The 15,865-nt window shown below is 35.1% G+C and overlaps 1 long non-coding RNA gene across 1 annotated transcript in view; it reads right to left on the bottom strand.

Moving 5' to 3' along the window:
• LOC105712377 (uncharacterized) overlaps positions 1–13,776 on the bottom strand; it is a 43,237-nt gene extending 29,461 nt beyond the window's left edge. Inside the window, exons 1-2 of the long non-coding RNA XR_001106308.2 lie at positions 13,611–13,776; positions 12,556–12,604 (exon numbers count right to left, since the gene is read on the bottom strand). This is a non-coding gene — a long non-coding RNA (uncharacterized LOC105712377). The remainder of the gene's footprint in view (positions 1–12,555; positions 12,605–13,610) is intronic.
• Between the last annotated feature and the right edge of the window lie 2,089 nt (positions 13,777–15,865).

Raw genomic sequence — 15,865 nt, 5'->3', positions numbered from 1 at the left:
AAACCCTATCAATATTCCAGTGTCATTTTTCACAGAAATTGAATAAATATCCCCAAATTCATATGGAACCATGAAAGACTATAAATAGCAATCTTCAGTGAAATAAGCAAAGCAGGAACATCACACTACCTGACTTCAAAATACACTACAAAGCTACGGAAACCAAAATAGCCTGGTAGTGGCATAAAAAGAGACACATAAACCAATGGAACAGAATAGAAACTGCAGAAATAAATTCATAAATTTATAATCAATTGATTTACAATACATTGATGAGAACACACAATAGAGAAAGGACAATATCTTCAATAAATGTTGCTACTGCTGGATATTCACATGTGAAAGAATACTACTAGACATTCTTTTCACATCAAAAACAAAAATCTATTCAAAATGCCTTAAAGGCTTAAACATAAGACCTAAAATTGTAAAACTACTAGAAGAAAACAAAAGGAAAAACTCCATGCAATTGATCTGAGCAATGATATTTTTGAATAGGAAACAGAACTCACAAACAACAAAATCAATAATAGACAAATGAGTTTGCATCAACCTAAAAAGCTTCTGCACACCAGAATCAAAAGAGTGAAGAGACAAGGCACAGAATGAGAGAAAATATCTGCACAACATACATTTGATAAGAGGTTAATATTTAAAATATACAAGAAACTCAATAGTAAGAAAACAACCTGATTTTAAAACTGGGCAAAAGATGTGACTAGATATTTCTCAAAAGAACACATATTAATCACTCACAGATACATGAAGAAATCCTCAACATCTTTAGTCATCAGGTAAATGCAAATTAAATCCCCAATGAGAAATCACCTCAGAACTGTTAAAATGGTAGTGATAGATACATAGACAGATAGATAGATAGATAGATGATAGATAGATAGATAGATAACAAATGTTAGTGAGGATGTAGAGAAAAGTAAACCCTTGAGCAGTTTTGGTGGGAATGTAAATTAGCACACCCATTTTGAAAAATAGTATGGGGGTTACTAAAACACTAAAAGTATCACTATTATATGATCCAGCAATGTCACTACCAGTTGTATATCTAAGGGAAATGAAATTAGTATATTGAAGATATCTTCACTCCCATGTGTACTGCAGCATTATTTTTAACAGCAAAGATATGGAATCAATTTAACTGTCTATCAATGAATGAATAAAGAAAACATGGTATACATACATAATGGAATACTGTTCAGTCATAAAAATAAATAAAATCCTGTTATTTGTGACAGCATGGATAAACCTTGAGGACATTATATTAAGTGAAATAAACTAGGCCCAGGATGATAAATGCAAATACCCAAGTATATGAGAAATTTTAAAAGTTAAACTTAGAAAGAAGAATGATGGTTACCAGAGGCTGTTGGTGGGAACAGGGCGTGGTACAAAAATTACTTGTAATTTTTGTAGACACCAGATGAGTGTCCTTTTCTCTACCTTTTCTTTGTTCTCTACTTTTTCTTCCCAAATGAGAAGCACATGAGGAAAGGTTTCCTACTTTCTCATGTGCAAAAATCAGATACAATGCAAAAGACAGGAAGAATAAGTGGTATACAACATTTCTAAAGTTCACTTTAGTCATAAAGCAAAATTCAAACCATTTCCATCAACTTAATTTTGGATTAATTTCAGTTATTATTGGTTATATGCAGTTCTGAGTAAACAGGAATTTTAAAACATACACATATGCAATTACTTAGCATAATTCAAATGAAATTCATACACCATTTAACTTCAAATTAAGTATGTGGAATATTATACTTAAAAGACACATAAGCCATTAAGAAAAAAACCTGAAACAAATAAGAGAAAACATATTTATGCTAATTTGATGCTCTAAATTCCATAATAGTCATAGCAAGAATCACTAAAAATTTTATGACCATTTTTAAACTAAATATTATACCTTAACCATTTTTAAACTAAATATTATACCTTAAAAAGAATGTTTCATAAACAATTTGTTTTGTATGCATACTTCAAGCTCATATTTCAAACAAGTTCCTTACTCATGGATACAGGGAATATTGTGTAGCTTCTTGCTGACCGTCCCTGCAGTAATTCACAAGCTTCAGCTCCTACAGTACAGCTGTGAAGTCAGTAGGGAGTCATATAGTTATTTGTGACTTTACACATCTGTCAGCTAAATCCAAGCATAAAATGCAAAACTGTACACATGAGGATATTATGGGGATTGTGTCTCTCCCTGGAAGATATTGGATCTATATGCCTACAAAAGATCCATAAATGATTCTTTGCATAAAAAATATCTATTTCTTTTTTACTGATGCTTATGCTATACTAGGTCTGTGAGGTTTTTAAACAGAAGGAGGCTCTGTAATCATGAAAAAACTGAAAATGGATCATACAGACTACTTTGGCATCTTTAGAAAATGTGAGATTTCTGAGCACTGTGTGGCATCAGAATGAATACCACTTCTTAATTGGAAATATTTTACAGTACCAGAGGAAATAAAATTAGATTGAAAATTATTCATATCCATATGAATTTTAGTGGAAGACTTCAAAATAAACTGAGCATTTCAGAGGTCTGCATGTATGTAAAACACAAAAACATACCTCACTGATTGCACAGAATTACTTGATAGTGTAATTCTTGCAGTGTATTTCAATTTCTAAGAGAACAGTTAATTGCAAAAATTAACACTTAAAAGCCTTCAGTCACAGATAGTGTGAAATTTTGTTTTGTGTATAATTAAGAAAAAAAGTATGGATCATTTATTCTATATATGATACTGTTTCAACACTTTCAGTTTACAATCAGCTAGAAATTTAAAGGATGCCTGGCTTCCAAATCTAAAATGTACATTTTTAAACAGTTTTGAGATATTGATTCTTCTTACCTTTTTGAAATTTTTTTTTACTTTCTTTTCCTAGCATCATATAGTATAAAGGGGCCAGAAAAACTTAATTAGACTTCTAGCCTTCCACTTATGAAATTTGTGCTTACACTAGTAATTTACCACTCAAGAATCAATTTCTTCATCTGAATTTTAAAAGTAATGACAAGAGTTCTTAAAATTCAAGTAACTGGTAAACAAGAAAACATATCCATATATGTTTACCCTATTGATAATAAAACAGCAGTTCTCCTACTCTCTCTAGTTAATATTAGGACAATTAGTGTTAATATATTAAGATCTTTTCCATGATCAGACCATATGTCATACTGAGATGTAAACATTGATTACCCTTTACTCCAATCTAAAATACTCAGTATTTATGAGACTGAATTATTGCATCCTCACAAAATTCATATGTTGAAATCTAACCCCTAATATGAAGGTATTTAGATGTGAAGTCTTTGGAAGGTGATTATATCATGGGGACGGAGCTCTCATAAATGGGATTAATTATCTTATGAAAGAGACTCCAGAGAGCTCCCTTGTCCCTTCTTCCATATGAGGAACATATTGAGAGAAGATTCTGTGAACCAGGAAGCAGTCCCTCGCCAGATATGAAATTTGCCAGAGCCTTGATGTTGGACTTCCCAACCTCTAAAACTGTGATAAATAAAATTGTTGTTGCTTGTATACCACCTAGTCTGTGGCATTCTCTTATAACTACTCAAAGCACTAAGATACCATCAATAACAATGCAGGAATTCTACACATGTATTTTTTTAAGTCTTACTAAAGGAAACACCAAGTTTAAAAAGAAATCATTTAAAGATGGTACTTAGGAGAGATCTTGAAACAATAATATGTCTATTAATAAATTTTTTTTTGGTTATCAAATTTTTTAAGGAACATCTTAACTCCAATCCAACTCATTGTTTTTGTAGACAGATTGAATTTTGCTGCACAGTTCTCTATTTATGCATAACAGGACTTCCAATTTGGTGAGGATAGTTCTGAACTGTCTTCCATTTTGAAATAAAAAGTAAACAGAGGGTAGTAACTGACCCAATAGATTAGTAACTCTCATGATTTTCTACTGTTGAGTTGAAATTCCATTATCAATATTTATGGGATAGGGAAGCCATTCTGATACTACATCCATATTTAGAACTCCAAGAAAAAACATTTTTTCTATGTATTTTAACCTAGAGAAATTAAAATCGATATAAGAATATCATGACTTAGAAAGACTTGAATAGAAACAGAACTTATCCACCAAGTTAGAACCTTAGAATCTGAAATAGTTTAACTGAGAGGTCAAAATCTGCTCTTCCATCTTCTAATGGGAGATCTCAGGCAGATGAAAGTTAGTAGGTCAAATTACCTTACACAACTTGGGGCAAGTATTATGCTCATCTATGTAGGTTTACTAGATATTGGTGCTCAATATATAGTAAGGTCCAGCATAAAGATGTTCTGAGCTTGAAACTGGAGATTTATGCAGATGTAGAGGTAAATAGGTTTAAGGTTGAGTATCTTCAAATCGAAATAGTGACTGAAGATATTAATTTGTAGATCCATTGCCTTTGTCTGACTTCATAATTTCAATGAATATTATGTTTAAACAGGGTGTAATGCCCCATCCATTTTAAGGAGATAATTGGCTGTCTGCTCATACCTCAGTTCCAATTGGCCAACCTATTAGGAAACAGAAATTGGTCAAGGCAACCACAAAAGTAAATATTAAACATTAAACAATACAAAATTCCAGAGTTATAATCCTTAACTCTGATTAAAGAAATGGTTGTAGCAAATGCTTTTATTCTTAGTAACTCTTTTTTTTTAACTGACTTCGGACTACTATGCTAACCTGATACTTTTATGCTAGAAAATATTTGATATAGCTAGTTATAATCCATTTGAAAGACTGTTAACAGGTTATTATCAGGCATGGTCAAAAAGACTCTCATCAATAAGGCAAAGTCATCTGATATTTCCTTAAAGAAAAGAACTTTCAACCCAGAATTTCATATCCAGCCAAACTAATCTTCATAAGTGAAGGAAAAATAAAATCCTTTGTGAACAAGCAAGTACTCAGAGATTTCATCACCACCAGACCTGCTTTACAAGAGGTCCTGAAGGAGGCCCTACACATAGAAAAGAGCAACCAGTACCAGCCACTCCAAAAACATACCAAATGGTAAAGAGCATCAACACAATGAAGAATCTGCATCAACCAACGGGCAAAACAGCCGGCTAGCATCAAAATGGCAGTATCAAATTCACACATAACAGTATTAACCCTAAACGTAAATGGACTAAATGCCCCAATCAAAAGACACAGACTGGCAGATTGGATAAAAAGCCAAAACCCATCAGTGTGCTGTATCCAGGAAACCCATCTCACATGTAAGGATACACAAAGGCTCAAAATAAAGGGATGGAGGAAGATTTACCAAGCAAATGGAGAGCAAAAAAAAGCAGGGGTTGCAATTCTCATCTCTGATAAAATAGACTTTAAAGCAACAAAGATCAAAGGAGACAAAGAAGGACATTAAATAATGGTAAAAGGATCAATGCAACGAGAAGAGCTAACGATCCTAAATATATATGCACCTAATACAGGAGCACCCAGATACATAAGGCAAGTTCTTAATGACTTACAAAGAGACTTAGACTCCCACACAATAATAGTGGGAGACTTTAATACACCATTGTCAATATTAGACAGATCAATGAGACAGAAAATTAACAAGGATATCCAGGACTTGAACTCAGACCTGGAACAAGCAAGCCTAATAGACATATACAGAACCCTCCACCCCAAACACAGTGAAATCAAGTTAGAACTCAGAATTCAGAAGCCAACCCAGAACCGCACAGCTTCTTGGAAACTGAACAACTATCTCTTGAATGTTGACTGGATAAACAATGAAATGAAGGCAGAAATAAAGATGTTCTTCAAAACCAATGAGAACAAAGACACCACATACCAGAATCTCTGGGACACATTTAAAGCAGTCTCTAGAGGAAAATATGTAGCAATAAGTGCCCACATGAGAAGCAAGAAGAGATCTAAAATTGACACCTTATCGTCAAAATTGAAAGAGCTAGAGGAGCAAGATCAAAAAAACTCAAAACCTAGCAGAAGACAAGAAATAACTAAGATCAGAGCAGAACTGAAGGAGATAGAGACATGAAAAACCCTTCAAAAAATCAATAAATCCAGGAGCTGGTTTTTTGAAACGATCAACAAAATAGACAGACCACTAGCCAGATTAATAAAAAAGAAAAGAGAGAATAACCAAATAGATGCAATAAAAAATGATAAAGGGGATATCACCACAGATTCCACAGAAATTCAAACCATCATCAGAGATTATTACAAACAACTCTATGCACATAAACTAGAAAACCTGGAAGAAATGCATAAATTCCTTGACAGTTGCCTCCTCCCAAGCCTAAACCAGGAAGAAGTTGAAAACCTGAATAGACCAATAAGAAGGTCTGAAGTTGAGGCAGCAATTAAGAGCCTACTACCCAAAAAAAGCACAAGTCCAGATGGGTTCACAGCCAAATTCTACCAGACATACAAAGAGGAACTGGTACCATTCCTACTGAAACTATTCCAAATAATCCAAAAAGAGGGAATCCTTCCCAAATCATTTTATGAGACCAACATCATCCTGATACCAAAATCCGGCAGAGACTCAACAAGAAAAGAAAACTACAGGCCAATATCCATGATGAACATAGATGCAAAAATCTTCAATAAAATACTGGCAAACCGATTGCAACAGCACATCAAAAAGCTTATCCACCATGATCAAGTAGGATTCATCCTGGGGATGCAAGGCTGGTTCAACATACGCAAGTCTATAAATGTAATTCACCACATAAACAGAACCAAAGACAAAAACCACATGATTATCTCAATTGATGCAGAGAAGGCCTTTGACAAAATTCAACAGCCCCTTATGCCAAAAACCCTCAATAAACTAGGTATTGAAGAAACGTATCTCAAAATAATAAAAGCTATTTACGAGAAACCAACAGCCAATATCATACTGAATGGGCAAAAACTGGAAGCATTCCCTTTGAAAACTGGCACTAGATAAGGATGCTCTCTCTCACCACTCCTATTCAATATAGTACTGGAAGGTCTAGCCAGAGCAATCAGGCAAGAAAAAGAAATAAAGGGTATTCAATTAGGAAAGGAGGAAGTCAAATTGTCTCTATTTGCAGATGACATGATTGTATATCTAGAAGACCCTGTCGTCTCAGCCCAAAATCTCCTGAAACTGATAAGTAACTTCAGCAAAGTCTCAGGATACAAAATCAATGTGCAAAAATCACAAGCATTCCTATACACCAATAACAGACTTAAAGAGAGCCAAATCAAGAACCAACTGCCATTCACAATTGCTACAAAGAGAATAAAATACCTAGGAATACAACTAACAAGGAACGTAAAGGACCTCTTCAAGGAGAACTACAAACCACTGCTCAACGAAATAACAGAGGACACAAACAGATGGAGAAACATTCCATGTTCATGGTTAGGAAGAATCAATATCATGAAAATGGCCATACTGCCCAAAGTAATTTACAGATTCAACACTATCCCCATCAAGCTACCAATGACCTTCTTCACAGAACTGGAAAAAACCACCTTAAACTTCATATGGAACCAAAAGAGAGCCCACATAGCCAAGTCAATTCTAAGCAAAAAGAACAAAGCGAGAGGCATCACACTACCGGACATCAAACTATACTACAAGGCTACAGTAATCAAAACAGCATGGTACTGGTACCAAAACAGAGATATAGACCAATGAACAGAACAGAGGCCTCGGAGGCAACACAACATATCTACAACCATCCAATCTTTGACAAACCTGATAAAAACAAGCAATGGGGAAAGGATTCCCTGTTTGATAAGTGGTGTTGGGAAAACTGGCTAGCCATATGCAGAAAGCAGAAACTGGACCCCTTCCTGACACCTTACACTAAAATTAACTCCAGATGGATTAAAGACTTAAACATAAGACCTAAAACCATAAAAACCCTAGAAGAAAACCTAGGTAAAACCATTCAGGACATGGGCGTAGGCAAGGACTTCATGACCAAAACACCAAAAGCATTGGCAACAAAAACCAAAATAGACAAATGGGACCTAATCAAACTCCACAGCCTCTGCACAGCAAAATAAACAGTCAATAGAGTGAATCGGCAACCAACAGAATGGGAAAAAATTTTTGCAGCTTATCCATCTGACAAAGGGCTAATATCCAGAATTTACAACAAACTAAAACAGATTTACAAGATAAAAACAAACAAGCCCATTCAAAAGTGGGCGAAGGATATGAATAGATACTTTACAAAAGAAGACATACATGAGGCCAACAAACATATGAAAAAATGCTCATCATCACTGGTCATTAGAGAAATGCAAATCAAAACTACATTGAGATACTATCTCATGCCTGTTAGAATGGCAATCATTAAAAAATCTGGAGACAACAGATGCTGGAGAGGATGTGGAGAAATAGGAACATTTTTACGCTGTTAGTGGGAGTGTAAATTAGTTCAACCATTGTGGAAGACAGTGTGGCGATTCCTCAAGGACCTAGAAATAGAAATTCCATTTGACCCAGCAATCCCATTACTGGGCATATATCCAAAGGATTATAAATCGTTCTACTATAAGGACACATGCACACAAATGTTCATTGCAGCACAGTTTACAATAGCAAAGACCTGGAACCAACCCAAATGCCCATCGATGATGGACTGGACAGGGAAAATGTGGCACATATACACCATGGAATATTATGCAGCCATCAAAAACGATGAGTTCGCTTCCTTTGTAGGGACATGGATGAACCTGGAAACCATCATTCTCAGCAAACTGACACAAGAACACAAAATAAAACACCGCATGTTCTCACTCATAGACGGGTGTTGAACAATGGGAACACATGGACACAGGGAGGGGAGCACTATACAGTGGGGTCTGTTGGGGGGCAGTGGGGGGATACAGCACGGGGTGGGGAGTTGGGGAGAGATAGCATGGGGAGAAAGGCCACATATAGGTGAAGGGGAGGAAGGCAGCAAATCACACTGCCACGTGTGCACCTATGCAACAATCTTGCATGTTTTTCACATGTACCACAAAACCTAAAATGCAATTAAAAAAAAAAAAAGTAGAAATACTGATCATGTTCTGTGCAATGTTAGAGAGGTATTAATCAGGAGAGGGCAACTCAATGAAGTTTACTTGCAAAGTAGCAGTATTGTATTCAAAAATCTCTAAGAGAAAAAGCTGGTAAAAGGAACTGCCCATACACAAGCAGGTTACTTTACTGTCATTGAGGCCAAATAGAGGGGCTGTGGGAGATCAGTCAGGATGGTGGGAAAAATTACAGGAAAGATGCAAACCTTATTAGAAGGCTGAAAGGTTTTGCAAAAGCTTCGGGAAAGGGTTATGGCTCGTGGCAGTCTAATCCTCTTACCTTGACCTAAAGGCAGAGAGCAGCTAGCAATGGAGTGCAAAGGAATTTATCTAAATAAGTTTGCTTACCAATTTCTCTAGAAACTAACCTTTGATCATCTGTGCGCCAGACTGCCCCCTACTGAGGGGTAGACAATGTTAATTACCCACAAATGGTGTTTGCTCCAGACCTTTGTCATTAAATCTCTACGGAATAAATGCGAGAGTCTCTGGTTTATCAGGGCACACTTTGTCCTCGGCTTAGCTGTGGAGTTCCTTAGCCTCGCTCACAGGCAAAATACCTGTGTCTGTGTACTCTGTTCATCCGTTGCTCAGCCAGAATCTGCTGGACAGACTCAGCAAGGGGCAACCCTTACTACATGGTCTGAACCTTATGTTTCTTTGTCAGTAGAAACAAAAAGCTGCCCATTTAACTGACAGGAATGCCTGAATTAAGAGTCACTAAGTGGCTGGCTGAGAGGATAAGTTGGAAACAATTTAACACTGTGTCCTCAACTTATACAGGTCTCACCGAAAGGCTTCCATAATCTTAAATTACACTTTCTTTTTTTTTGAGAAACACAATGCGTGATCATAGAATTGTACTTCTATGTGGAAGACAGGCATTAAAGTGTTTCCTTTCCTAAAAGATTGTGAACTATAACTTGGGAATGATCATAAAAGAAACTGAATTATTTCAGGAAACATCGTCTTTTGATCCTGTAGTCCTAAGTTGATTGTAAAGATCTCTCTAAGGGCTGCTCTTGGTTTATCGGTAGCATTTCTATAGGGATAAGTATATTTATACTGTGTATTTTGTGGGAAGCAATCCCTGCAATGGAAGTCATGCAACTGGACTTTAAATGCTGTAATGAACAAACTAAATATATTTGGTTCCGTCTCTGTCACAAAAATAGAATGGACAATAAAGTGGCATATTCAAAAAACTGTCCAGAAGTAAAGACAGTAGAGAAAGAAAAAGTGGATATTTTGAGGGGAAAATTTTCAATGGGCCTCTCTCCTGTCTGCTGTTTGCAAGTAGGCCACCAACTACATTTTGTTCTGAGAAATCCTTTTAAGACTGTTCATGTAGGGAACTGCCTTGGAAGATAGTGTCTCGCTCAGGAACAAAGAAAACATTTACTTACAGCTCAGAAGATAACAGATCATCTATCCCTTTGGAATAAAAAGCAGAAATATATACACATAAAGATTCAGATTGCCTAAAATCAGAATTCCTTTTATATAAAAACTCCCTCTGCATCAGCATTTGTCAACTGGCTCTCCTTCCATCATTCTATAGGAATTGGGGCTCAGGGAATGAATACAGTCCCTGATACTCAGGTGTTTGCCCTCACTAAGAGTAAGAATATTTCCTTCTGTCTCTAACCAAGGAATCTTAATATATTTCACTAGGATCCATGAAATTTTGACAGGCATATGTGTTTGTTGAAAATAGTGCAGAATTTCAGACTGTTCCCAGATCTGTACAACTGAAAATTCCATGTGAATAATTCAGATAAAAAAATGGCACCCTTCCACCATGACATACCATTGTCTCAACTGACCAGTATAAGACTACAGCCACCATTTAGTTAATGGTTTATAGGCTATGAGTGAAGACATTAATTGGATAATTACTGTAATCGAACATGATACCACTAGTAATGGCAACATCATTCTTAAACCATCACACAGCAATAACTATTGATATTCTAAATAGTAACAAATATTTTTAAAGTGTAGGCTTGCTAGAGGTGTAACAGTTGATGATCATTAATGGAAACACTACAGTAAGTCTCAGGGCAGAACATCTCTGAAAAATGTAGTCTTTAATACAGAATTACTTGGTTAACATAATTTGAAAGGGAATTTGACTTCCTATAGCAACTGGCTGGCAGTGGATAGAGAAAATGAAATCACATTGTTGTTATAGGAGTGGATGAACAGTGACAAACGTGACACCTGGAAATCAGTATCTATAAAAGCTTTAGAAGATATCTGAAATATGCTTACATTCACAAAGCAATACAACCTGAACTTACTGGTCAATGTTGTTTGGTCAAAGAACCTGTCACTGGATTTTGCTGTGCATGGTCAAACTTCTGCTGCAAAAATATTGAAGAACGGTAGTGTAATTTTAATTGATGTATGTAAAACGTTGTTTTCCTCTCTGCTACATGTATGTATTATAACAAAAAGGTTATAATTTTATGTCAAAATTAAAGGTAATTCAGACTTATGTGTACCATGAACCACAGAACTAGCGAATATTCCTGGAAGATTATTTAAAATCTCTAATGTGATAGTTATGAAGAGTTACTGGCTAGAAAAATAAATTTGGCTTTAAAAATACTGCATGCCCTAGGATAATCTTACAAATATTCAAATGACTATGAATAAACAACAAAATTAATTGAGCTAGAAATACACAATTAAAAGGCCTTAGAAGGAACACAGCTATTATTAAAATGATTGTAGCAATAACTCCTGACCCCTGTTTTATGTTTCCAATCCAGATGGTTATTGGGGTGTGAAGTACATTTTTTAAAACAAAATTTTGAGGAAACTTTAAGACACATAAAAACAGATTTGAGACATATGTGTCAAAGAGATATTGGCAGAGCTTGGAAAGTGTATCCAGAAGAAAAGAGTTACCCAGAGCCCTATAATCCATTCTGATCAAACCCTCTTAAAGATATGTTAATAAAAGAGATTTAACAAATTTACTGATGGCATTTCCTAATAGAATGTACGTTATTTGACTAGGAGTTCTTACGACAAACTTGTAATCCACAGATTTTGGAGAGAAGGGAATATAGCTTCCTGTAGTATGTCACAAAATCTTTGATATGTAAAATAAGTCTGTTTTATGATGAAAATGGCTATCTTTTATGTAAATGATAACATACAGCACTTAGAAAACTCATATATTATAGCTGGACCTCACTAATGAGGTTTCCTAATGAGGCTAGAAGGAAAATATGAAAATATATCTGTAGCTCTAGACTTGCTGCTTCATCTATGCTTCATGGGTACTTCCACTTTGAAACTAATATTAAAGTTTGATTGTGTAAGATCTGAGATTCCTGTATGTGATTTGATGATCTGATATTTTCTGTTATCTCAATGTATTTACATCTCAATGCATAATTTTTTGAAAGGCAAAATACATCTTACCTGAATAATACAAGCTTTCATTGGAGTTTTGTTTTGTTGTGTTTTGTTTCTTATTAAGAGAAAAGAAAAATGGGAAATAAATTGTCATTACTCAAGCAGGGCATGAAAGATATAACCTTCTACTTCTAAGTAAAGTTTGATTTCTCTGACTTGAAGCTCATGCTATTTTGTTTGCTCAAAAATGGGAAGGATGGGGTTTACGGACTTCTCGTCAGAATTATTTAATAGACTTATGTAATTTCCTGAGTCTATTTTCTTTTCCATGTTTCTATTGTGTGATGGGAAAGTGAGTCATTTTTCTAAGGACTAAAATACAATATAAGAATAAACTTTATAAACCCAAAATGTTTGAAGAAAAATATATTTGATCAAAAATAGACACATTTCCCCTTCATTGTTGTCATCTACAAACATTCAAAACACTTTTCTACTTATGAGGTTCCTGAGTCTTGGTTTACACTGTTTCTTTCTATCCCTTCACCTCCATGGCATCAATAGCCATATGGAAAAGTTGTCCATAATTCTGGTCTCCAAATCTGTGTAGCCCATGAACTAAATTATCATTTATTTTCCACCTTTATCCCCTAACCTCATAGCCATACTTTTAAACCTGTCAATATAATATCATAATTTCTGAAATATCTAATTCAAATACCCTGTGATTTGAAACCCCCTCTTATATTTCTTGCTCATTTAAGTGGTTACACTTTCAAAACCTCTAAACTATAACTCCAAGATGCTAAAACTTTTAAAATGAAATGGTATTTTTATAAATTTGGTGCTAAAACTCACTTTGTGGTAAAATCTGACATGATTAACTTTATTCATCACTTTTTATAGTTATTATTTTCTTAGTTGATGTGACTATGCATTTGTTCAGAGCAGAAAAAGAATCATATTTGATTAGCAGGTTCTTCTGCAATCCTTCTTGGAGGCATTACATAAAATACTTCATTATTTAAGTCTAAAATATGCTGAATTATAAAACACATTTGGTTGCAAGGATTTCAGATAAGTGATTGTATACCAGGAATATAATATTTATTTGAACTCACCAAGACTTAAAATTCTACATTCAGCTCCTTTTTTGTCTTCTTATCACCATACATCATCTTTCACATCTCCTATTTAGAAAAACAAGTCAATCATTACAAGAAAAGTTGCATACACTAGCAATTTTTTCTTCTATTAACAAAACGAAACTAAAGCTTGTCTGTCTTTTTCCTAAGGGCATCTCCGCAATTGAAATATCATGACCATGGGTTTCTTTAAATTCATCTTAAGAGAGGAAACCACAGGCACTCAGCTTGCTTTCTAGCAATGGCAAATTCCTTAAACCAAGTCTTTCCTAATTGCTTTATTCTCTTTTGAACTCACACATTTTCTCTCTAGTTCCTCTTGGTGAATAATCAGATGTATTTACCCCACCTATTATCCAGGCAATTGAAGGTCTCAAATAGAGGATGTTATACTTCTCCCTGAACAAACCCTTAAGTTTGTCTTCAGTTCCTCCCTCTTATTCGATTTCATTTTTTCCACAGCATATATTAACCTGAAATGATCATACTTCCCTGTTAACTTGACTATTGTCATCTTCATTACAGCTGAATTTGAAATAAAGAAAAAAAAATAGCTTCAGCATTTTTTCCTTCTGAAATTCCTAGGTCTAGAATAGTTCTTATCACAGTGTAGGTGCTTAATTTAATAATATAATTTAATCTTAAAATCCTGTCTCATTGCAATCTACCTAAAGTGGACTCCTAGTTGTAGCGGAATGAGTCTAATTTGAAATAAAAAGGTTGTTTTTTTTTTTTTCCTGTGCCAGCAATCTATCTTAAAATACAAGTTTAAAACTGTGCCTTCAGTTTTGCTTCTGGTTAAATACAAAATTGGTGCTTGATAAAAGAAGTTATATTTACTTTTCTTGGAAGCATTTCCATTTGAATTACGTTGAATTACCTGAAACAACAGACCATTTTCAAGATACAAAAATTTTTAAAAATTAGATGTATTTCTCATGCCAGATTGAAATTCTCCTCTTTATGCCTTTAACACTTTATGAGATTGCCAGGTATAGAATTTGGTTCTCTACTTCTAATCTGAAAGTTAATTACTGTTTAGATGAGAAGGTTGATTCACCTAATATTTCTTTGCTCAAAAATTGCTAGTTTTAGATTCGAGACTTCAAGTGCTGGGAGGGCAAGACGAGTGGATGGCGAGGTCAGGAGATGGAGACCATCCTGTAAACATGGTGAAACCCCATTTCCACTAAAATACAAAAAATTAGCCAGACCTGGTGGTGCACACCTGTAGTCTCAGCTTCTCCTGAGGCTGAGGCAGGGGAATCGCTTGAACCAGTGAGGAGGAGATTGCAGTAAGCTGAGGTCGTGCCACTGAACTCCAGCCTGGGTGACATAGTGAGACTCCATCTCAAAAATAAATAAATAATGAATAAAGTCGCGAAGTACATTAAGCGCAGTATGTTTTGCAAGGGTCCTTCCAGATGCCTATTTTTGTGATTATATTCATTAAAGAAGAAGAAAGGAAAGAAACAAGAGAAGAAGAAAAAATGAGAAGAAAGAGGAGAAAGAAAAGAAGAGTGAGCAGGAGGAAAGATGAAGTAGGTGACAGCGAAGCTAAAGCACACGGTTTCCAACATTAGCTTGTGTACCGTAAAACGACAATCATGAAGTTTTATCTCAGAGTTTCTTTGTATGTGCTGTTCTTGGAATATATGAAGCTTAATACACATTTTAGGAGGTTTTGTTAGCTCCCTAGATGCTGAATTAAGGGCTAGCACAATTTTGCATTGCATAAAACTGCCACCCAGGGCTCCAGTCCCTTCTTCTAGAGTCCTTTTCCTCAGTCAGTGTCTCACATTTCCTGCTTATTCCCTCTCTCCCAATACTTCACTGTGCTTATTACTGATTCACACTTTAGATTCAAAGTATGTTTTTTTTTACAGTATAACTGTAAGCCTTATACTAAGATAAGGACTCAGAGTAAAGTTGTTCTAATTACTTTCATCAAGCCTAGGGAAATGGAAGGGGAAAATAGAAAATTCAAAAGTTGCTCCCCCCATACACATAAACAGTTTCTTGACCAGAAAAATAGAAAGGCTGGGAATTTATATTTTTGCATAAGAAGCTATCATGCAATCAGAGATTGTGTCGAAAATAAGCCATTACAACACAGAATCATATTTATTTCTTGAAACAAGAAATATAAAATACGGTAAAAGAGTAATGCAGATTGTCCCTTATCAAATTCTATCTACCAACAACTGTGACAGCAATTACAACATTTAAAA

Source organism: Aotus nancymaae, unplaced genomic scaffold (genome assembly GCF_030222135.1).
Source record: "Aotus nancymaae isolate 86718 unplaced genomic scaffold, 86718_ANA_hifiasm-v0.15.2.pri h1tg000048l, whole genome shotgun sequence".
In the NCBI taxonomy this organism is placed as follows: domain Eukaryota; kingdom Metazoa; phylum Chordata; class Mammalia; order Primates; family Aotidae; genus Aotus; species Aotus nancymaae.
This window is presented reverse-complemented; position numbering and strand designations above follow the sequence as displayed.